The 23,744-nt window shown below is 40.1% G+C and overlaps 1 protein-coding gene across 1 annotated transcript in view; it reads right to left on the minus strand.

Moving 5' to 3' along the window:
- The window catches only part of FRMD4B (FERM domain containing 4B), a 360,069-nt gene that overhangs the window by 231,062 nt on the left and 105,263 nt on the right, over window positions 1–23,744 (minus strand). The window contains exon 2 of the mRNA XM_043443093.1: window positions 18,074–18,201. The gene's annotated coding sequence lies outside the window, so the exon portion shown is untranslated. The remainder of the gene's footprint in view (window positions 1–18,073; window positions 18,202–23,744) is intronic.

The raw sequence follows: 23,744 nt of genomic DNA on the forward strand, positions 1-23,744 counted from the left end.
AGTCATTACGGAAAACAGTACTGGAGGCTCCTTAAAAAACTAAACATAGAGTTACTATATGATCCTGAAATTCCATGCACGCCAATGTTCATCACAGCACTCTTTACAAGAGCCAAGACATGGAAGCAACCTAAGTGTTCATCAACAGATGAGTGGATAGAGCAGATGTGGTATACACACACGCACGCACGCGCGCGCACACACACACACACACAATGCAATACTAGTCAGACATAAGAGAGGAATGAAATAATGCCATTTGCAGCAACATGGATGCAAATCTATTAGAGACAGTCATGCTAAATGAAGTAAGCCACACAAAGAAAGAAAAATAGCACATGATATTGCTTATATGTGAAATCTTAAAAAAAGAAGATCCAAACAAACATATATACAAAACAGAAACAGACTCACAGACACAGAAAACAAATTTGTGTTCACCAAAGGGGAAAGGGAGGGGAGGGATAAATGAGGAGTTTGGGATTAACATATACATGCTACTACATAGAAAACAGAAAACCAACAAGGACCTACTGCATAGCGCAGGGAACTATACTCAGTATTTTGTAATAGCCTGTAAGGGAAAAGAATCTGAAAAAGAAATATATATATGTATGTATGTATATATGTATAACTGAATCAATATGTATGTATGTATATATGTGTAACTGAATCACTTTGCTGTATGTTTGAAACCAACGCAACATTGTAAATTAACTACACTTCAATAAAAAATTCATTAAAAGTAAACAAAATTAAAAATTCAGTTCCTCAGTCGCACTAGACACATTTCAAATGCACAAGAGCCACTTCTGCCATACTGGCTATCATACTGGATATCATAGTCAACTCCACAGAAAATTCTCTTTGTATAGCCTTGGTCTAAATGATCTTTAAAATAACCTTCAGCTCTTAACACTGCAAAGAAAGACAAACTAAAACGAACTTTAATTTCTTCATCGATAGGAAACAAAGCTGTTGGAATTTCACTGCCTAATTTCAACACAAAAAGGTCCCTGTTTTGCAGTCACCTTGATGAGTTCTCTTCAGTTGCATTTAAATTGGGTTCAGTAGATGTGTTCATGGAAACAGCCTGATAACTTATCTGCTTCAACATGCAGAGTAAATTCTTGAGTTAGTTATAGGGATTTGAAATCTCAATTTGTATTTTAAAAAGGGAGATAGGAGTGGGGAAAAGAAAAGCTCTATTTCATGTTGCCTAATACTTACTCTTCCTGCTAGAAAAGTTTTCACTGTCATATACTGCTTGTCATTGCCTGAGCATGACTCTCCAGGGTGACAAACCAGCAACATTTTAGATCACGGATCATCTAACTTTCCTGTAAAGAACCAGGTAGTAAATATTTTCAGCTTTGTGGGCTATACGGTTTCCATGGCAACTACTCATCTCTGCCTCATTACATGAAAGCAGTGATAGACACGATGTAAACAAACAGTCATGGCTGTGTTCCAATAATACTTTTCTGGTGGACAGCAACATTTAAATGCCATATAATTTTCAACTGTTATGAAATAGTCTTCATTCCATTTCTTTCCCCTGATCCACTTGAAAGTGAAAAAAATCCTTTCTTAGCTTGAGACCATAGCAAAACTGGCAGTGTGTGGGATTTGGCCCACAGGCTGGGGGTTGCTGGCCCCTAAAGCCTGAAAACTCTGTGATCAAGAGACTGGTAGCCTGAAAGCCAGAGGGAGTCGAGCTCTGGCATATGCATATGATTCACTAGGCTTTTATCCAATGAAAGTTCTGTGCCTAGTTAGTGTTGTTTAGGAAGGGAAGGCTGGAACACACAGGTCCCCTTTTTTGTGAGACCACCCAATTTATAAAGTCGATCCTCATTATTCACAGATTTCATAATTGCAAATTCATCTACTTGTATAGATTTACTGCAGACCCCCAAGTTAGTACTAGTGGTGCAGTTGCAATCATTCTCAGATGTGGGCAAAGATGTGACAAATTTGAGTCACTGCCCTGAGGAAGACTCTAGCTAAGATCAAATAAGGCTAGAGTCTGCCTTCTTATTTCATGGGCTTCACAGAGGTCTTTGTAGGTCTTTAAACTTCGCTGTTTAAAATGCCCACCACTGCCCCTGCTCCCAGCACAGTGCTGAAATGCTGGCTAGTGTCCCTAAGCATAAGAAGGTTGTGATGTACCTTATGGAGACAACCTGTGTGTTAGAAAATTCTGTTCCGGCATGAGTTACAGTTACAGTCCAGGCGTCAGTTACCGCACTTATGCTGTTGGCTGTGAGTTCAGTGTTAATGGATCCACATCGTATAGTAAAAAGTCTTGAAACAGAAACACACATAAAACAAGGTTACGTATTGACTGGCTGATGAGAATATCGTGAGTAGAGAGTCAAAGGAACCCTATATTTCTCCTGGAACTGATGATGCAGAATTCACTTATTCAGTGTCTGTGGCCACTTTATTGGACGTAACTACTGCAAATCACAGAATTGATGGTGTATGTATTTTACCGACCTTAGAAAGGAATTTCTGTGATAGCCTGTATGTTGCCTCTCCTTTACCTTGTAAATTGGATTTACGGTTCACTGAGGAAGGTTGAAATCATTTTAAATAAAGTTTTGGGGTTATTTCATGACTTTAGGTTTCCATGATTCCCTGTTTTCTCATTCTCCGGATAAATGGACTCTGGCCTAGTAAATGGCATATAAAGTTATTCTCCATAAATTCTTCACTTGTAGGTAATTTGCAAGCTCACAAACTGTGCTCCAACTAGTGAAACACCTCAGGCCTAAAATCTCAAGCAGGACTCTGTTGGAAACTTGGCTGGTGAAGAACGTGGTGCCACGTTGTAAATATTCAACACAGTTTTGTAGAGTCTCTACATATGGTACTAAATATCACAGTTAATAACCCAAATCTAAGTATTCGGTGTGTAAGTCAACCAGGGTTTTATAGGAGACCTGGCACCTTTATTATAGGTCCTTGAGTATGATTTTCATTTGCAAACACTGAATAAAATGCACTGGCTTTGCCCTTTGGAAATACGTCATGTGAGGTGGTCCAGCAGGGAAAGTTATTTGAGATCTGAAGAGGATGTTGAGAGCTGACAAACTTGAGATCTCAGGTTTAGGCAGAGTTAAAAAAAAAAAAACACAAAAAAACTCAGATATTTCAAACACATTTAGAAGGATATCAACAAGTTGTTATGCCTTAGGGACACATATACACATACCTTTTGTTGTTGTTGTTGTTAATGACTAACTTCCTTTCACCAAATATAATCTTTCTGTGATTACTGATGCAATCACTGACATTGACTGAGCTCTTCATAATGACCTTGGTCTCTTGCCAAAGCATTTCTAAAAATTACATGACAATATAGTGCTTATGATGTGCCAGGTCCTAGTCTAGGCACTTTAAATATAATCCTCAAAAAAAAATCCCATTTAATCCTCAAAAAAATCTTGTGAGGTAGCCAGAATTATTACCATCTTCATTTTATAGACGCCGAAACTCAGACACTGAGATGTCATAGAACTTGCTCGGAGTCGCACCAGGAAACAATGGGCAGAGCCAGGATTTGAACTGAGGGAGTTTCGTTCCAGAGTCCTTTCCCGTGACCACTTCCATGACACTGACTCTGAGAAACTGTGGAAAAAACCCAGCTCCAGTACAAAGGGATTTTTACAGTGGCTACTTCTATTAGCAGCAATATGCATCTTTCTCATTCTCCATCTCTTTCCCTTCTTCCCTTCTTCCTTTTTCTCTAATATACATACCATAAAATTCCCCATTTTTGACAAATATCCAGTCATTTAACCACCATCAATATCAAGATTGAGCAGTTCTACCTCAAAAAAGTTCCCCCATGCCCCTTTGCAGTCACCTCTCCCTACCACCTCAGCCCAGAAACCAAGGGATTTTAGTCAGGGGGCCATGAACCCCAAGGGATCCTGGCAAAGAATTTAAGAACAGAACTTGAATTCATGTAAAAATTACATATTTCAAAATTACCACAAACTTCTAATTGAAATTAAGCATTCCTTCTGCTGTGAATATAAATAACAAACTACAGAACTATTAGCAGAAACATCACTTGGTAGCCAAGAGAAATCACAGATAGCCTATTATATTACAGTCACTGTCTGTAACACAAAATAGTGTTTACACTTCTGACTACTTTGAAATTTTGTACACTAGAGCTTGTTATTTACTACATTCATAAATGAGCATCTACTATTGTATCACAGATATTTTAATAAGTGTATTTAAATATAAACTAATTCAAATTTTCATTTTCAATTATTATTTTTTCTCTGAGAAGGAATTCAACTTGTGGAAGGGGGTCCCCCATTCTAGAGCGTGGTGCTAAGAGAAATCACATTTGGGGCAGACGGAGTCACTCATCATTTATTCCACCATCATTCCAATCAACGCTGGCCCAGAGAGGATGGTATAAAAATGAATAAGATCCAGTCACAGCCCAGACTGGTGGAGGAATCATGCATCTCCTTTCCTTAAAATCGATGGTGGAAAACAAAACAAACAAAAGAAAAAACCAATGGTGGACGCGGAGCTATGCGCCTTCACAGTCAAATATTGCCGCTGCCTTCTCCTGAAGAGGATGGTCACAGCCCACCTGCCTCCCCTCTGTGACCCTGCAGGGACTACAGAGAAGCCGCATTTCCAGCCCCGTGCAACCTGCCAACCGCTGACAAAGACCACACACACCTCAGAGAGGGGAACCAGACATCCAGGAGCTCAAGATTGATTCCGAGAGGGAGGGAGACATTGAGACGTCAGCTCCAAATGTTAGGCAGAAGATGAAAATTCACATTCTCCAATTATTTGGAACTGCTCTGGGACTGGAACTGTGAGATTAGGACACATTGCTTATACCTTGGTGTGTCACCTTCGAATAAATTATCTCTTAATTTATTAATGCAATCAACAAATCAATACAAAAAGAAGGTCAGGAATACGCAATTTTCATAAGAAATACAAATGACCAATAAGTGTATAAAAAAATCATTGACCTCGCTGACAATCAAAAACAAATATCAAACGAATGAGATACAGAATATCTCTTCAGTTGTCAGAAGCCCAAATTATTGGTATACAACACATGAATTGATGTAACATATAAGCTGATGACCTCAAATCCTAATATGGAAACCTGTAGTTGAAATAAAAGCAACTTTTTTGAAAATAAAAAGATGAATCTGAAATTTGCTTAGGGGGACTGGGTTAATTTCTGAAGCTTGTTTGAAGAGGCAAGGCTGAAAGAATGAATATAAGATTGTAAATCACAAATTAGAGAGAAACAATGTAAAAATTGATCGGTGCTGTTGATATTAACTTTACCCTCTGACAATCAGAACTTGGAATATAAGGGGCTTTATTTCTACCCACGTCTAGTGCTCATGTTCGCCCATCTTTCAGCCCCAGTCCTCTCCCCACCTCTATGACCTCTCCCCACCTTAATCAATAGGAAGGTGTGAGATGTGCCAGAGCTTTGAGAGGCTTTCTCGTCTTTCAGTTTTTCCCAGTATTTTTCTCTCTCTTCAGTTCTTCACTTCTCATTTATAGTATTTCCAAAACGTTTCCTTAATAACCACCCAATATATCAGTGTCACTTCCTCCTTGCCTTGTAAGCTCAAGCACATCTTTTTCGTTTCAGAATGTATTGGTCAGAGAGAATGTTTCATAAATGTTCATCAATTCTGCTGCCATAAGAATGTGGATGGAGTTAAATTTAGCAGGAAACACAAGTCAGAGAACAGCAAAGTTGAACTTGCTGGTCAATATTTTCAGCCATTTCCCTGAGGGGAAGGCCAGCACCTGAAACAGGTCTGGACGCAGTTATTCTGTTCACGCAGCGCCCCCCACTGACCACTGGGGAAAGTTCACCTTCAACACCCAAATAGTTTGCTGGCCCAGCATCTAAATCCCATCTCTCATGGATTTGAAAATCAAGGACATGCATGGGCTTCTTTCCTCCCATCGTTCATGATGGTTTTAGCTGAAACATGAGAACTTTAAAAGAAGAGGAATAATAGGTGTATTAAACACCTTATTCCATACAAAGTAGAAGCACAGTAATGTTTATTTTACAAACGAACCATAACAAGATAGGTGTTCCTACCATAGTCTTCAGAAGCTCCAAGGCAAGCAACTGGTGGAATATGGAACTGAACCTCATCTAACTCCAGAGGTCACACTTAACGACTATCTCATACTGTTCTCTTTATTTATTAAGTTTATATAAATAAATGATAATGACATAAATATAAATTCAGTTCAGTTTAGTCACCCAGTCGTGTATAACTCTTTGTGACCCCACGGACTGCAGAATGCCAGGCTTCCCCGTCCATCACCAACTCCCCAAGCTTGCTCAAACTCATGTCCATCGAGTCAGTGATGCCATCCAACCATCTCATCCTCTGTCATCCCCTTCTCCTCCTGCCTTCAGTCTTTCCCAGCATCAAAGTCTTTTACAAGGAGTCAGTTCTTCGCATCAGGCGGTCAAAGTACTGGAGCTTCAGCTTCAGAATCAGTCCTTCCAATGAATATTCAGGACTAATTTCCTTTAGGATTGACTGGTTAGATCTCCTTGCAGTCCAAGGGATTCCCAAGAGTCTTCTCCAACACCACAGTTCAAAAGCATCAATTCTTCGGTGCTCAGCTTTCTTTATAAACCAGCTCTCACATCCATACATGACTACTGGAAAAACCATAGCCTTGACTAGATGGACCTTTATCAGCAAAGCAATGTCTCTGCTTTTAAATATGCTGTCTAGGTTGGTCATATATTTTCTTCCAAGGAGCAAGTGTCTTTTAATTTCATGGCTGCAGTCACCATCTGCAGTGATTTTGTAGCCCAAATAAATAAAATCAGTCACTTTTTCCCCATCTATTTCCCATGAAGTGATGGAACTGGATGCCATGATCTTCGTTTTCTGAATGCTGAGTTTTAAGTCAGCTTTTGGGCTTCCCTGGTAGCTCAGCTAGCAAAGAATCTGCTGCAATGCAGGAGACCCTGGTTCGATTCCTAGGTTGGGAAGATCCACTGGAGAAGGGATAGGCTACCCACTCCAGTATTCTTGGGCTTCCTTGGTGGCTCAGTTGGTAAAGAATCTGCCTGCAATTTGATAGACCTGGGTTCGATTCCTGGGTTGGGAAGATCTCCTGGAGAAGGGAACAGCTACCCACTCCAGTATTCTGGCCTGATGAACAAGACCCTGCTTTCCCCAAAGTCAATTTCTCCCATCAGAAAGCTTCCATAAGCCTCTTATCCTCATCCATCAGAGGGCAGACAGAATGAAAACCACAACCACAGAAAACTAAACTGACTAAACTGATCACAGGGACCACAGTCTTGTCTAACTCAAATGAAACTATGAGCCATCCTGTGTAGGACCACCCAAGACGGAGACCCACGGTCACAGTGGAGAGTTCTGACAAAACATGGTCCACTAGAGGAGGGGATGGCAGATCACTTCAGTATTCTTGCCGTGAGAACCCCATGAACAGTATGAACTATTAACTCTGTTTGTTCAAATAAATTTTCAGCATTAAAAAATCCACCTGTCCGAAGATAGTTTCTAAGTCTACCATAATATGTTAGGCTTTTTAATACCTGATGCAGCTTATGCTAAAGTTTGAGCACAAGAGGTTTCCTGAGCAGCTGGGGTACAAAGGCAACTCCAAGGACAAGAGAATATAAATGGGGCACAGACCACGTGATTTCAATTACAATCAGAACTGGGCCCGGTTTGGAGCCTCTGAGACGTCCTTGATGTAACAACCCCCTCTCGCAATTAGGCATAGCACCTGGACAGTGAGCTACAGGTAAGGTGTGGACAAAGATGTGATGGGGCTGGAGTGGAGACTTTGATTTTGGGGGATCTAAAGTAGACTTTTTAAACTGTGTATGCACGTGTTTGGGCAGAGATTTTTCTTTTCTTTACAGTCACTCAGTCATGTCTGACCCTTTGCAACCCCATGAATTCCACTTCCATGTAATTCTCTAGGCCAGATTACTGGAGTGGGTAGAGGATTAGGGAGATTTACATTCACCTGAGGGAGTCAGAAGGTTCCAGAAGTGGGTGGATTTTATATCCGAGGTTTAGATGAGAGAATTTCCCCATTTATATTAACAGCACTCTATCAGTAATACCTGCCTGGGGTTCAGGGTCAGGAAGGATTGTGAGACTGACTGAGTTTTACAGAGAAAGCAAGCTGTGACGATTAATAACGTCTGCCCTGGCATGGGACCTGAGAGGCACATTTACTGCAAATTTAATCAGGATTAGAACATTCATGGGGCTGCCATATCTGCTCATCACCATGGAGGTAACTCGGAGCTGCCAACCAGGACTCAGAGGAAAGACCAGAGGGCAGCCTGGAAATTTAACCCAGAAAAGAATCTGAGGCGTGAAGACACAAAGGTCTGTGGGATCTATCCTCAGTTGTGATAAAGTAAGGCCATAGGCACTCTTGCGAGCCAAGACGACAGAAAGCCCACTTGGCTGAGAAACGGGAGGGAAAATGGCAGGCAATGTGGCTGAGAACTTGTATTCCACACTGGCCTAGGAGAGCCTGGCATATTTGCTATTTCTTTGGCTCCACCTCATGGATTTGGGAAATATGACTATTTATTGGGCTTCCTACTTTTCTTATTTTTTTCCCATCATCCCTTGTTAGCCTGTCTCAGGTCTGCTGAGGGAAAATAAAGTTTGATTTATTTAAATCATAGCATATAAAAGGGGGGAGAACTGCCCCCTGGTGGTCGGTTAGGAAAATCTCTAGAACATTATTCCCAAAAGTGTCCTGGACCCATGACTTTCCAAAAGGGCGTGGTGGTGGTGGTTTAGTCACTCAGTCGTGTCCGACTCTCGAGACCCCATGGACTGTAGCCTGCCAGGCTCCTCTGTCCGTGGGATTTTCCAGGCAAGAGTACTGGAGTGGATTGCCATTTCCTTCTCCAGGGGATCTTTCCAATCCAGGAATCGAACCTGGGTCTCCTGCATCGCAGGCAGATTCTTTACCGACTGAGCTATAAGGGAACTCCACAAGGGAGTACTCTGCGGTAAAAATTACTCTGGGAAACAATTTTAAATTATACAACATATACTCATCCATCAGTTACTATATTATATATCTTTATGACATTCACTGTATTTATTACCATGTTGAGTCCAAGAAGTCCAGCAATCAAGAAACTAACTTCTTTTAATTCACCATTATTTGAACATAGACAGAAAGACTTTTTTTTTTAAATTTTAATTTAACCCAGCATTTTGGGAGACAAGGAAAGATTATGAGGTTGTTTTCCTCTTTCAATATGGAGACTTCCTTTCCAGAGCTTTTCCCTGACAAAACCTAGAAAACTTGCACTTTTATAGCATTCTCCTTCACGATTGCATTAGTAAAAAGCTGGCTTATGTTAAAGAAAAATTCCCAGCTGGAGACAAATAATTTACATACATCAGGTCACAGCCTTCTATCAAAGAAAAGCTGACAGCATATCAGTACACTCAAGTTTTTCAGGTATAACTACCCAATAGAAATCCTAGAAATGATCACATAATGTTACAGACAACTCTCTGGATTCTTAAGCTCTTCATAGTTGGGAAGTGGGAAAACACAGTGGCTCGGAGTGCTGCGGGCTCTGTAGCCATATTCACAGTTCTGATGACAGCTAAATGATTAAATGAGTTGAGACATGTAAAGTCTTAAAAGAGTGCCTGGCAGTTGGCTAGTAATTTATTATTTCTGTATTTGTACCCACTAGAATCGGGAGAACAAAGTATCATTTAAAATGGAAAACAGTATTTTTTCCCTTTAAAAATACCTTTTGTTCAGGCTGAGACCACTTAGAAATGTTGGCCAACTATCACTAACATGTATTAGGGTGATATTTTAAACTATTAACTTTAAAAATTTGGAAACACTTGGGAATTTTCCTCTTAACATTTAAAAAAAATTGTGGGAAAATATATATAAAACTGTCCAGGTGGTGCTAGTGGTAAAGAACCTGCCTGCCAATGCAGGAGACGGAAGGACCCCTGGGTTGGAAGATCCCCTGAAGGAGGGCATGGCAATCCACTCTAGTATTCTTGCCTGGAGAATCCCGTGGACAGAGAAGCCTGGGGGCTTCCCATAGGGCCACCCAGTTCATAGGGTAGCAAAGAGTCAGACATGACTGAAGCGATTTGAAGCGTGTGTGAACCACACATGCACATATATAAAACTTACCATTTTCATCATTTTTAAGATTGCAATTTGGAGAAGGAAATGGCAACCCACTCGAGTATTCTTGCCTGGAGAATTCCATGGACAGAAGAGCCTGGCGGGCCACAGTTCATGGGGTCACAAGGAGTTGGACACGACTGACTAACACACACACACACAAGATTGCAATTATCATCACATTCCATCTCCAGAAGGTTTTCATCATCGCAGATGACACTGTACCCACTCAACAGTAACTCCCTGCTTCCTGCTCCCCCAGCCTCCAACAACCACCATTCTACTTTCTGTCTCTAAGAATGTGACTGCTCTAGATACTTCATATAAATGGAATCTTATGATATCTCTCCTGTTGCATCTAGCTTACTTCCTTTGGTATACTGTCTTTAAGGTTTATCCATATCTGCCATGTGTCAGAATTTCCTTCCTTTTAAAGGAAGAAAACTGAAAAATATTCCATTTGAAGGAACTGCACACTGTTTTCCACAATGACTATATCATTTTACATCCCAACCAATAGTGCCAAAGGTTCTGAGTTCACCACAGCCTCATCAACACTTTTTTATATATATTATAGCCATTCTAATCCATGTGAAGAGGTACCTCACTGTGGTTTTGATTTGCATTTCCTGCAACCCACTCCAGTATTCTTGCCTGAAGAATCCCATGGACAGAAGAGCCTGGCGAGCTATATAGTTCACGGGGTTGCAAAGAGTTGCCATGACTGAGCGACTAATACACATGCAGAGAATGACTAGTAATGTCAAGCTCTTAACATTTTTAAATGATCTTCAAGCAGAGTTTCATGAGAAGAACACAGACTTCAGTCACTAGCTCCCATCATCTGACATTTAGATTTTCCTATATACATATGCATCTTTGATAATTTTAAAGTTATTCCTTGCTTGGAAGGGGAAGAAAGGACACATATCTGGTATCTATTTTAATTAAAAATGCTTAATAGTTAACTTTGAGGTATGGATGGTGAGAGCTCTTAATTGTCAACATCACAAAATACTTTTAACTCTGCATACTTTTACAAAAATCAGGCATACATTTTAAAACAAATAGTGAATTCTGAAAAAGAAGAAAATTAAGAAAAAAATAAGAGCCATCATTTTGTGAGACTTCAGAGACTAAGAAGAGTCTCTTTGTTTGTTTTAACCAAACTTCAGCAGGAAATTCAAATAATAGCAGAAACACATAAAATTCCTCAGGGTTTAGTGTTCTAAATGCCAGTCAGACTCAAAGTAATCTATTTCAAATCCTATTACTCACAATTAATAACTGTTTATTTAACGTTTCAGAAAACGTTTAAATTAACTGTTTCTTTTTTATGTTTAAAAAAATTTTAGTGTTACTTCAAAATTATTATTCTATTTTTTGCAAATGTATTTTAACCAGACTGTTTTATTCAAAGTCTGGAAATGACACATTTTCCAGAAACTAAGAAAAATTATACTAAAGAGCTAAAAAACAAGCAAACAAACCTACTGGCATTTAAATATGAAAAGAAACTACCCAATCTAAGGTAATAAATATTTAACTTGATATATGTAAAAGTTAATGTGTCCACTTCATAAGTTGATAAACTGTAGTATTCATAAATTACATTATTTTTAAAAATAAGTTTTAGGTTTGATATTTTACAAGGCATGAATCATCAAGACTGCATGATAAGTCCTGAAAAGTAATAAATAACAAATGAGGTTTCTGAAAAAAATAATTTCAAAAGCAAAATTCTAGAATCGTGAAACATGTACAGAGTAAGAAATTCCTTTTAACGTGGGATACATATGCATTTTATTTTATTTTTTTATAGAAAACAGTAGCTTTTTTTTAATTTATTTTTTTTTCATTTATTTTTATTAGTTGGAGGCTAATTACTTTACCATATTGTAGTGGTTTTTGCCATACATTGACATGAATCAGCCATGGATTTACATGTGTTCCCCATCCCGATCCCCCCTCCTACCTCCCTCCACATCCCATCCCTCTGGGTCATCCCAGTGCACCAGCCCCAAGCACTTGTCTCATGCACCCAACCTGGACTGGCGGTCTGTTTCACACTTGATAATACACATGCATTTTAACATGCTTGATATAATGTGGGGGTATCTATTAGAAAAAAATTCTTAGGACTGACAAATATCTTTAAGTGTCCCTTACTGTAATAATTCAAATTACAATTTAAAAAAAACACACAATGAAAGCTTCTTCTCTTCAAAACACACTGTTGAGAAAAAGAAAAAACAAGCTTAAGACTGAGAGTAAATCTTTGCAAAGCATATATTTGATAAAGGATTTCTATCCAGAATATACAAAAAGAACTCTGAAAACTCATTAGGAAAACAAATGACCCAAGAAAAAAAATGCACAAAATACTGAACAAGGCAATCACGGAGAAGATACACAGCTGACAAGTTAAGAGCATGAAAAGATATTCAACATCATTTGTCGTTAAGGAAATGCAAGTTGAAACCACAATGAGTTACTACTACACAATTTAATATCAGAATGGATAAAATGGAAAGAGATTGACCACACCAAATACTGACAAGATGTGGAGGAACTGGGCCTCTTATTCAGTGCAAGTAGGGATGTAAAATGGTACAGCCACTTTGGAAAATTTGTTAACAAGTTAAACACACATTTATTGTATGATCCAGGCATTCCACCCTCAGCTATTTACCCAAGAGAAATGAAAGTATACGTCCATACGGAGACTTGTACGTGAATGTTCATGATAGCGTTATTCTTAGTAGTGAAAATCTGGAAACAATTCAAATGTCTACTAATGGCGAATAAACAAATAAATGGGACTTTATACATACAACAGAATACAACTCAATGATAAAAAGGAATGAAATATCCATACACATTATAGCATGGATGAATCTTAAAATAATTATGCTGAGTGAAAGATGCTAAAGAAAAAGATTATGTACTGTATGATTTCATTTATATGAAAAACCAACTATTGGAGAAAGATAGAAACAAGATCAGCAGTTGCCTGGGGCAAGACTGGGGCTGGGATTACCAAAGGACAGGAGAAATGTTTTGGAATGAAGTAAGCTTTCACTAAGCTTCCCTATGGCTCAGTTGGCAAAGAGTCTGCCTGCAATGTGGGAGACCCAGGTTTGATCCCTGGGTGAGGAAGATTCCTTGGAGAAGAAAATGGCAACCCACTCCAGTATTTTTGCCTGGAGAATTCCACAGACAGAGGAGCCTGGTGGGCTGCAGTCCATGGGGTCACACAGTCGGACACGACTGAGTAACTAACACTTTCACTTTTTCAAGTTTTCACCATCTTGATTATGGTGATGGTTTTGTGGGTATATGTGTAGGTCAAAACACCAAATTGTACACTTAATCTTTTTATTTTGTGGGGTTTTGAGCTGCTGCTGCTTTCTTTTACTGCCTAAGTGGAGCTGAACATCCAATACAAAGCAAGATATTTATAGTTCTCTGAGGATCCTCTGTCTTAATCATATTTGAAAATAATTTGTCCATTTAATAATTCTACCACCTCTCTCTCTCTCTCTCTCTTTGGTTTTATTGAGATATAACTGAAATCCAGCTCTGAATAAATTTAAGGTGTGCTGCCTGATGACCTGACAAACATATATTGGAAAATAATTACCAACTAAACTTAGTTAACAACCATCTCCTCATATATTTACAAAAAGTTTTTTTTCTCAAAATTTACACTTTAAATATGTGCAGTTTCTTTTAGGTCAGCTATACCTTAATAAAGCAATTAAGAAAAGGCCTAATTACAATAATTCAATAATACACAGGGATACAAAGAAAAGTAAATAATCTTTCATCTGATTCCATCCATCAGACAATCTCCTTGAGGTTACCAAACTGAGTACTCCGGTGAGTGCATTCTTTCATGTCTTCCCTTTACTTACATAAATGTACGATCTCATTATAAGTTTTAAACTGTTTATGTAATGGGTGACCCATTAAAGTGGTATTTTCTGCAACAATCTATTAGGGTTTTTAAAAATCTCTTATTATGCATAATAATTTTTAGTTCTGAGATTGAGGCTCATTTTTTTTTATAGCCAAAGTGCCTTAAATACCAAAAGAAGGGATGTAAAACTATACACAGAAGCATCTTCTTTACAGTAAATTACTAGATAGAAGACTCGGTCCTTACTGAGGGAGTCAGAAAACCAAATTTTATATATAGCGAGAGGCTGTTTTTCTGCAAGATGTAATTTAATCTAGAAAAGGAAAACCATTTTTTGTTTTAAACTATAATTAGATTCTCACTCTAGGTTAAACATTGCAGCACGGATGTTAGATGCCGCCAAGTTCGACTGCAAACATACCTTTGGGATTATTTTGGTTGTACGAGCTAGAATATCATACCAACTTCAAGATTTTACCACAGGCCAACTTGTTAAAAAAATCTTCAATTAAAAAAATGATTAAATATACGCTCACTGTGAAAAATGCCAAAAATAACCAAGTATATGTGACGAAACTTTCTTATGCTCTTCCTCTAATTCCATCTGTTAGACACAACCACCTTCAACAATCTAAACTCATCTTTCCAGACTATACAGTATGTGTGGGCATGCATGCATGTATTTCCTGCTTTTATTTTGACTATTCATTAGCTTTTTTTTTTCAAAGTTTTTAAAAATTGTGGTAAAATATATATGACATAAAACTGACACTTCAATCATTTTTTAACAGCATCATTTTAGAATCATCAGAACATGCAGATTATTTTTCTTTTTAATTTTTTTGGTCATGCTGCATGGCATGTGGGATCTTAATTCCCTGACCAGGGATTGAACCCACGCTACCTGCAGTGGAAGCATGGAGGCCTAACCACTGGGCCACCAGGGAATTCCCGCTGTCATTTTTAACTGTTTTAGCGGTATTAATTGCATTTACACTGTTGTACAACAAACGAGACCATTATTTCCAAAGCTTTCTCATCACTCCAAATAGTATCCGTTAATCATCAACTCTCATCTTCCCTTATCTCCGCTCCATGAGTGTGTGCTCAGTTGCCCAGTCATGTCTGACTCTCTGCAATCCCTGCAGCCCACCAGGCTCCTCTGTCCATGGGATTCTTCAGGCAAGAAAACTAGAGAGGGTAGCCCGCTCCCTCTCCAGGGGATCTTCCCAACCCAGGGATTGAACCTGCATTGGCAGGTGGATTCTTTATCTCAGAGCCAGGGATGGCCTGGGAAGCCATCCCAGCTCCAGGTAATGACTAAACTACTTCTTGTCTCTACAAATTTCCCTATTCTTGATGTTTCATATAAGAGGAATCAAATGTCTATAATCAGGAGTGCTGAAATTTAGTAGAGATATACGCATGCAGCTGTGCTTGACATTAAAACACTGAGATTTCCTCCACAGTGGCTGGCAACAGATCACTGTCCTGAGCATCACCTCTGAATTCCTCTCCACCTCCCCACAATCTAGCAACTGAAAAGTCAACACCATGGCCCATGCCTGTTCAACTTGATCCTTATTTGTGCTGACTGCTTGTTAATACTTGGAATATCAGTCCTGCCTACATGAGTCTAATTTTTTGTGAGACCCATTGATTTTTTCCCTCATGCTATTTCTGAACCTCTAACACTGTAGAGCAATCGTCTATTTCATTTACGAGACCTGTGCTCCTGAGGGCAGGCGGGCTGTCTAGCTCATTCATTCTTTCACTCCCAAAATGTTTTATTGAACACTTCATATACTGCAGTTGCTGGATCAGAATCTCAGAATAACACTGTGAAAAGGCAAGCGCCATCTTGGACTTCACAGAACTTATGTGATTTTTTACTTTCCAGTAAGAAAAGGCAGGTGAAAAATACCTGAAGAGCCAAATAAAGAAAAGAACTCCCAATAATCATGAGTGGAAACAGGTTCTTTTTTTTTAATTGAAGAATAGTTTATATACAATGATGTGTTAAAAAAAAAAAAGAAAGAAAGAAAAGGAAAGAGGCTCTGAAGATGAGTAAATGAGTGATTAACCTCGGTCCTCACTGAACACCTTCACATCCTCCCTCATACCAACTTTAAATAAACAAGCTCATCATCTGTCAGACCAGCAAGAATGAAGACATATTTGAACACACCTTGCTGCAAGGATGTGGACAGAAAAGCTCCTACATTCAGTGTTGATGAGACTGTCAGTGAGGATGATGTTTTTGGGAATAAACTCACAAAGAGGCCCTGCTGGGTAGAGAAGCCAGAGAAACTCCAGTTTGAGATTGAAGGAGAAGTCCGGGAATTGGGTGCCAGGAGAGAGGACCCAGGCTGCATTAGGAAGTGTGGGCAGAGGCTCCAAGTGCAAAGAGCTGGTGTGATTAGAGGGTCGGGAAGGAGGTAGGAGTGAGCACAGGCACTACCTGGGTAAGGCTGGGAGGACGGTCAGGGCGGGTCAAGCCACACCAAGTTTTACAGATTACAGCCAAGGGTCGAGCCGATCCGATCTGTGATTTCAGAAGCTCCGACATCATTTAAGTCTATGTTCTCCAACACTTCCCAAGGCACTGAAATCAGTAAGACTCTGAGAAACGCACTGAGCATCCCTGTAACCTTCCTGCATCTCAGCTGGCGCCTGGCAGTCCCTGTGACCGCCTCTCGGACACTGCAGGTAAGCCCAGGATTAGACATATCATCCTCCGCTCCCCTGATGTCTTCTGGGCTTTCTCACATCTCTACCTTCCAAAAAGCAAACAACTGAAAATGTCTATTTTCAAAGTACACTTCATTCGATGAAAACAAACCAGCTAATAATTACTGAGCACTCTGTATACACTCGGCCTTTGTCCAAGTGCCTGGGTTCTTTTAACTCATTTCATCCACCCATCCTCTTCTAGTTGAGGAAACCGAGGCAAAGGAAGACACACCATTTTCACCGCAGTCACACAGGTGGTGAGAAGTGGAGTCTGGCTGCAGGGTAGTCCTTGCTGCCAGGGGCCAGCACGCGGAAATTACAATCCTCTCGTTAATTTCACTAGAGGCAGCATTTTGAGAAGATCGGGAAAAAGCTGTCTTTAACTGTTGCACAATCTACTTGTGCACAATTCACACTTTTTGCACGTTATACATCAATACCCTTCAAATATGAATTACCCTTCAAATATGCCTATCAAATATGAATTACTGAGATTGGCTAACGAAGAAAAATCCTGAGAAATCACACAGAAATGCTACTTATACACCCACATTTGATCTCTATCACACTGTCATCACTAAGGCAAGGCTGGGGCAACCATTGAAATATTTCATTTTCCTCCTCATTGTATTCCAAAAAAGCAGTGAAAAATAGAAAAAAAAATAAACCGAAGTATTGACATAAAAGATATAAAGCACATCTTCACTACCAGTAAGCTAAGGAAGAAAATCATTGCATGCATAAAACAATCATTAGTGCTGTTCAACTGTACACCGGACTTAAATTGGTCAAATATTCAACTGCAAATAAAATGAAAATTTTTCAAGCGTGCAAATGAAATATTAGAAATATGTTGTAGGAAATGTATCTACGGCACAGTAGAGCTAGAACACTGTTACTTTTGGCTTGCTTTTCTTTCTGAGGAGAGAATCCCTTTGTAAAATGTAATCTATTATTTAACTTTTGGGAACTTAGCTTTTATGTGAGAGGAGAGGACTAACTGCATTTACTGATTTTCTTCCTCATTGTTCGTAACTCAGAGGTTTTGACAGTAGATCATTCCATATATCATATCCTATCCCCATTTGACAAATGAACGTACACTCACAAATATTCATAAACCCACTTTCCTGTAAAACATATCTGAGTTCAGCGTTTACCGAGATGTCTACCTACCTTGAACTAGAAAGTTCGGTCTTGCCTTCCTTTTGTTTTCACTGGAATAATCTTTGGATTTTGTTGGCCAGGCACAGATGTCATCTTCTTCCTTCACACATTCTTTCTTCTGGATTTCTCATCAAAACCTGGAACACAGAACAGAGCAGCTCCTTGATGTCTGTAAGCACAGAGGAAAGAACCCAGAAATCTCACACCAGGGACACTTCTAATGTATTTCCAATTTTCCTTTGGTTGGCTACAGTTGAATCAGAGTTTTAGAAATTCACTTAATTAGGAGATTTAGAATAGAGCTATCTCAAAATACAGAGGAAAAGAGGCCACCCTCTTTAACAACTAAAGATTTGAAACGGATGTGGCTTCTCATGTCCTGCCTTCCATTGAATACAGAGTGTTAGGCTTCTGTCTTTGTAGGAGATGCTGAAGCACTAAAAGTTACCTACAGTCAGTTGTAAAACCAGGGCTGTCAGAGTGGGGGGGAACTCAGTAAAATATCACCTCGGAATGTGTGTCTCAGAAATGCTGAAACCAGGATGGCACTCCCGAATCTCGTTTTTAACAGATGTCAGTTGTGGAGGGAATGAAGTGCGTGTCATGAATACTGATGAAATGCCGTGTGTGTGTGTGTGTGTGTGTGTGTGTGTACTGCACCATAAAATACACTCATTTATATGGATTTGTCCTTCTCCCTATAAAGAAAACAGCTTTTCCCCATAAGCTCTCCTGAGTCAGGAAGCACAGTTCTCTCTCGTCAACTGTGGGCTCCAACTCTTTCACATGGAGCAGGGAGTGAAGATCGGACAAGGCGGGCAGAGAAAGTAGACGTGGTATTTATTCATCACTCTGCCACCTGGTTCAGTAAATGAACCCCAATGCACCCCCGAGCCTGGCCTGTACGACCCTCAATTCTTTTCAGATTTGGAAGCAGGTGTGAGGTGGAAGGCGACAACAGGAAGTTGGTCTAATTCCATCACAAGCATCTTTGCCCCCTTTCCCCTAATCACTGCCCTGGGATGAATTTTCTAACAGAAGCAGAGAACAAACCTGACTCCATATACGATCTGTTTCTTTAATTCTAACCCTGGTGCTATGTGGCTTGTGCCTACCAATGCTGGCTTGCACCTTCTGTAAAAGAATGTTGCCTAGAGCTTGAAATATACAGGACAGCCCATTCTCAAGGCTCTGACCTTTCCATTCAGATGGTTTCTTCACATGCAAAGTGAGACGTCGTGCGAATCAAAGAACAAGCCCCTTCCAGCCCTTCCAGTTCATGAGAAGCTTCAACTTCGCATGGAGTTCTTTGTGATTGAGCTATGACCAAGTTTTATTGTACACCTTCCAAATTATTTTTTTTAGGATGAGCTTATACTATTTTCATAACAGAAAAGAATAATTCATTTTAAAAGATAAAATTTCTCACTGTTACCCAGACATTTTCACAAGCTAAGATGCTTGTATTCCAGTACTAACCTTACTATGTGACTCTCCACGAATATAAAACACACAACGTCTCAACACATGCTTATCCAACAGACTGTATGAAACAAATGCAAAATTTGCTTTAACAGGCAAATAGATCTGTGACTCTATGCTGTTTAGTGACTAAGTCATGCTTGCCTCTTTTATGACCCCATGGACTGTAGCCTGGCAGGCTGCTCTGTCCGTGGGATTTCCCAGGCAAGAATCCTGGAGTGGGTTGCCATTTCCTCCTCCAGAAGATCTTCCCGACCCAGGGATGGAACCCACATCTCCTGCGTTGGCAGGCGGATTCTTTACCACTGAGCCACCAAGGAAGCCCCTGTGACTCTATACAAGATGATAAGCATGAAACTAAAGAGCCCAAAGAGCCAATCTCAGCCAAAATCTCATACCACACAGAGAAATTAGCAGACTTAAACATTTAACAATACCTTGTAATTTTTTAGACTTCTGGGTTTCAAAATTTCTGACAAAGTAATTCACAAGCCATAATTAACAAAAACAGGCAACCTCCCCCAAAGTCTCCCAGAGCAAAAGTAAATTCCTCAGAGCCCCCCTCCCACTCCCAGTCAGCACTCCGTGAACAGTGGCCTGCCAACAGGAAAGCCAGCAGTAAACAACAGAAGCCAGAGAGGGTTTGGATCTTGCTCCGAACTGGCGTCTGCTGAAAATGGCTTTAGTAAAAGAAGGCTGTGATTAGAAGATCATGACATTTCCAGCACCCACTTATTAGCACGTCTGGAGAATCACAAAAAGGAGATTATACAGTCTTTACAAACAGAGTCCCCATTCCAGAATATTTACAAATACTTTTGCTGTTTCAGCCTTCAGAGCAATTCAGTCACTGCTCTGGTGGCAGACAAAGGATGCAGACACCCTAACCAATCACTCCAGCTGATGTCCCAAGTAAGACCCCCATCACCTCCTGGTTGCTCCGACCATAAAACTATGCATCCTTTCTCTTCATCACCCCACTTCTCATTCATCAAATCCTTGCAGCACTACCTCTAAAACACGTCCCATCTATCTGTTCTTCTCTCCTTTTCCCCAATGCCATTCCTCATCCAAGCCCCCAGCATCTCTCCCTTAGACTACTTCCACAGCCATGCTTCTAACTGCACCCCTGGCCCCGGGTCACTCCCTTCTTCTCACAGTGGCCATATTTATATATGAGATTGTTTTCCTCCCTCGCTGAAAACTCCTCAGTGTCTTCTGATTTTCACAGAATAAAACATAAACTCCACCCCCTCTTTATCTCGCAAACGTCATGTCCTGACAATCCTTTCTCACCGTCAGTATTTCTCACACTGGCCTCCTTTTCCTTCCTGCCTTTGCCAAGCCATTCTCATCTGCTGTCCCCACCGCTTACTCAGATTTCTGTTTCTCCAGGTTGTCCCATAGCTGGCTACATCTCATCATTCCAACGCAACACAACGGCCTTCCCTGACCACTGTATCCTAAGTACTATCAATCTGCATTTGTGTGATTCTTTCCCCCTGATGATGTCCCATAGGATCCTAAAGACACACTGTTGGATTACTGGTTTCCTTCCCCAGCAAAAATGCAGAAGGAAGAGCTTGCCTGTCTTATTCAATGCTAAAGGCCCAGACCCTAGAACAAAGCTCATAGTAGACACCAGTGACTTTTAATCAAATGAATGCCTCAGATTAAATCAGGACCCAACTTTTCAATCCTGTCTGTCCCTTCAAAGTCAATTCCTTGCTTAGAAGACAAGTTGTTAATTTTCAGAAAAGACACCTCTCTCTGTGAGTGTCTTCACTGTCACCTCACAACCAGGTCAGCCTCCAGCATAGAGTTCACTGCTCTGGAAACAGAAGATTCTTCAAAGATGTCAAATTAAACTGAAGACCTTGCTGACAAGCGAAGATGACTTGTACAGTGTGTCTTGACTTAGGGGAACAATTGTGTAGGTTGTCACCGTCGGAAGTGAAGGGCTCAGAGTCTGAGTGGGTTGAGGGGTATGTCACATGGGCTGAGGCAGATGGATATTTTTCAAGTGCTAAGGAAGCTTGCTAGGAGGTTCTCTGTGCTCTAGCCAGGCATTCAGTATGAGGAGGGCTCATCTGGGGCCCAGATAAGAGGATCAACTATCTGAAATTTTAGATGGGCCTCCTCTCAAGGTAATTTCACTCTAATTTGCAGAGTGAACTACAGAGTGAAAGTGATGGCCGATTTTCTGCACAGTATCATGATTCAGAAATCAGTTTTACACATTCATCATCTCTTTTGTTTCTCAGGGCAGTCCCAAAAGCTTGGCCTGATGTACTAATTATACCTGTTTTATATATGTGAGTATGAGATTTGTGATCCCACCATGAGTAAATATGGAAACTTGATTTAGAATCAAGATCTTAGATCATCTAGAGATGCTAATGAAACAACAAGAGAGAAAATGCAAAAGGCATTTTCAAAACCAACCTTTTTGAGGTACAATTTATATACAATAAAATACACTCCTATTTTAAGGGTTCAGTCAGTTGATTTTTGACATATAAACACACTCCTGTACCTACCACCTCAATCAAGATATAGCATATCTTATTCCCCGAAACTGAGAAGGAAATTGCACCCCACTCCAGTACTCTTGCCTGGCAAATCCCATGGACGGAGGAGCCTGGTAGGCTGAAGTCCATGGGGTCACGAAGAGTCGGACACGACTGAGAGACTTCACTTTCACTTTTCACTTTCATGCAATGGAGAAGGAAATGGCAACCCACTCCAGTGTTCTTGCCTGGAGAATCCCAGGGACGGGGGAGCCTGGTGGGCTGCCGTCTATGGGGTCGCACAGAGTCAGACACGACTGAAGTGACTTAGCAGCAGCAGCATCCCCTGAAAAGTTCCGCCACATCCCTCCACCCTCCTTTCTCCCCTTTATCTCCCATCTCTGCTCCAGGAAGCCACTGATGTCCTTCCTGTCACGATATAGTGATGCATATTTTTCTACAATTTCATACAAATTAAACCCGACAGTCTGAATTTTTTTTTTTTGCATGTGGCTCCTTATACTCAGCATATTTCTGAAGCACATCCATATTATTACACATGTTAGTATGTATACAAATACACACACGCACACCCCCCCCACACACACGTTTCCCAGGTGGCACAGTGGTGAAGAATCCACCTGCCAATGCAGGCACCGCAAGAGGCTCAGGTTCGATCCCTGGATCAGGAAGATCCCCTGAAGCAGGAAATGGCAACCCGCACCAGTGATCTTGCCTGGAAAATTTCAAGGAAGAGGAGCCTGGAGGGTTATAGTCCATGGGGTTGCAAAGAGTCAGATACGACTGAGGGATTGAAAGTGTGTATGCGCGCGCGCACACACGCACACACACACACACACACACACACGCCATATCCTTTTTTTTCTGTAAATACTTTGGAGTAGAATGGCTAGATCCTATGATAGGGCATATTAATTTTACACAAAATGAAAACCATGCTCCAACCTAGCTTTACCATTTTACATTCCTCCCAGCAGGATATGAGAGTTCCAGTTGCTCCATGTCCTCACCAACACTTGGTATTGTCAGTCTTTTAATTTTGTCCATTTTAATAGGTATGAGGTGGTATTTCATTATGGTTTGAATATGGGTTTCCTTGGGGCTAATAATGTTGAACATTTCTTAACATGCTTATTGCCCAGCTTCTGTAAAGGGCAATTTGTGAGGTAAGAGATATAAATTTCTCATGTGTAAGAACTTGCTTTATTTTAGAAACAATTTTTGAAAAATAGAACTTGGAAAAACATTTACTAAGAGTCATGAAATATTCAGATCATGAAGATCAAATATATTTAGAGGCTAAACTAAAAATAATGAAGGCAGTAATATGGTAGAAAATATCACATTTTATTTGCTTTATATTTTGCACTGTACACTCATCTCATGCTCTAAGAAACTAGGGGACTGGAATTTGAAGAAAGGGGCTCAGACCGAATTAACTTGATCTCGGTAATGAAGGGAAAAGCTTTGCTCTTTTCCCTTCCAATTATTCTTTCTTCCCTAGACTTCATTTTATAGATCATGGGCTCAATTATTCACTGTATCTTTTTATATCTAGTCTCATAAAACTGTAAGATGAATCATTACAAAATTAATATTCAACAGGCTTTATATAACTCTGCTTAATGCCATGTATAACTCAGATTTTTATCACCCCAAGGCCTCTC

The sequence above is a fragment of the Cervus canadensis genome, chromosome 22 (genome assembly GCF_019320065.1).
Source record: "Cervus canadensis isolate Bull #8, Minnesota chromosome 22, ASM1932006v1, whole genome shotgun sequence".
Lineage (NCBI taxonomy): Eukaryota > Metazoa > Chordata > Mammalia > Artiodactyla > Cervidae > Cervus > Cervus canadensis.